Below are 2,099 nucleotides of genomic sequence, written 5' to 3'. Positions count from 1 at the left end.
CTGCTAAACGAGAATAGAGTATTAATACAAATAATTAGACACATATTCTTATATTAGATGAATTAACAATAATTCATTTTGATTAGAATATTAAGGTATTCATTTGTTAAATGAATTTTAAATTGAATTAATTACTTTGCATAATTAATTTATATTTTCAATTTAGGCCAGATTTTAATAATTTCTTATTAAAATAATAACTTGCCCAATTATAATTATTTACAGATTTTAACAATTATTTATATGAAATAATCATTAAAATGCATTTTTACATGCTTAAATACTTAGGAAAATGGTTTTAAATAGTAAACAGTATTGAAAAATTATGAAATTATTAGGAAATCATTATTTCATACAATAATAATTACTGTAAAATTTTTATATTTTTCTGAACTGTTTTAGTATTTATTTAATACTTTAATGATTAAACAACAACAAAATCCGGGAAAAATAATAAATGATTCCCAAAAATTCTGTAAAATTAACCATAGTTTTATAACATAATATATAGCCCATTGTATAAGTTTCGGATATTTGTGACTATGGGAAGTATTTTTTATATATTTCATTATTAATTAATCAATAAAATCATAAATAATAGTAAACAGTAATATAAATGCATGAAACTTCATAAATTATGTTTAATCAATATATAGGTCATCCCAGAATTTTCTCAGAATTTATTGAATGCAATAAAAATAAGTTATTTTCTGAAAATTTCCAGAACTTCTTATTTTATTGATGGGATTATGAGAAAAATCAGGTTTATGCATAAAATGAGTTTTAGATAGTTTGGTGGATTTAATTTGTTTCTTGTATGAATTTGAAACTTTTAACAACATACCTTGTTGAATGCTTCAAGAGGGATGAAGATTGGAGTATAATAGATTGTTCTTGGCTGGAATATGAGTATTTCTTGGATGAATTTCGAGATTGAGAGTGAGAGAAAGAATAGAGAAGGTTTAAGTGGTGAAGAGAATAATGTGTTGGGAGAAAAAGGAAAGGAAAGTGGATGGGAGGTGTGAGTGGGAGACCATGGGAATAATCTTTTTGCTTTTGGTGGTCTTCATAATTTCCCACTAACACAAGCATCTTTTACATAATTAATATAAGAGTTTTATAAAATTTAATGTAAAGTTTATAAAAATAGAGTTTTATAAAAGATAGGTTATTATTTGATTATAACAATCTACTTTGATTTGAAGTTTATTATAGTATTCAAGTTTGATTCTTTTAATTTAATTAGAGCATTATACTTTGATTTGATTTTAATATGCTATCATAATTTAATTGGATTATAGTTATAACGTTGTACTATACTATGTTGCTATTAACGTCAATTTATATCGTAGTGTATGGGATTTGATCCTATTAGCGTCAAGTAATCTTGAGTAGGGTTTATTAAATTTCCAATGTTGCTTAGCACTATAAAGGCTAAGGAAAATCAAACACACGAATTTTCCAAATGATGTTTTCTCATTAAAGTAGCGAATTGTACAGTTATTACATAACGTAAACCCTAACATACAAGGGTTAAGGGAGTTGACCGGTTTGACTTGTTGACTTAGTTTGACTTTGCCTTGACCGAAATTTGACGGTTGTCACATCATCCCCCCGTTAGAAGGAATTTCGTCCCGAAATTTTCATTTTGACTGGGATTTCGAGAGTTTGGGAAGAGATGTGGATACTTTTGTTTCATCTGATCCTCGCGTTCCCAGGTGAATTCGGGTCCTCGTTTAGCGTTCCAGCGGACCTTCACAATGGGAATACGACTTTGCTTTGTTCTTTTGATCTCTCGATCCATCATTTCTACCGGTTCTTCCACGACGTGGAGACTCTCGTTGATTTCAATTTCGTCACGAGGTATCACGAGGGTCTCGTCGGATAGATTTTGTCAATCATATCTTAGGGGTTAAAATATAGTTTTATTAGTTACCTATAGCGACGACTCGTTGTCACCACAGGTTTAATCTATTACGATGACTTGTTGTCGCTATAGGTTTTTAACAAGGGCCAACGACATACCTATAGCGACACACAAGTCATAAATTGCATGTGTGAAGACTTGGAGTACTTTCTAATTGGTTCATGTGTGAAGA

The sequence above is a fragment of the Lactuca virosa genome, chromosome 5 (assembly GCF_052849685.1).
Source record: "Lactuca virosa cultivar CGN04683 chromosome 5, Lactuca_virosa_CGN04683_v6, whole genome shotgun sequence".
Classification (NCBI taxonomy): Eukaryota; Viridiplantae; Streptophyta; class Magnoliopsida; order Asterales; family Asteraceae; genus Lactuca; species Lactuca virosa.
This window is presented reverse-complemented; position numbering follows the sequence as displayed.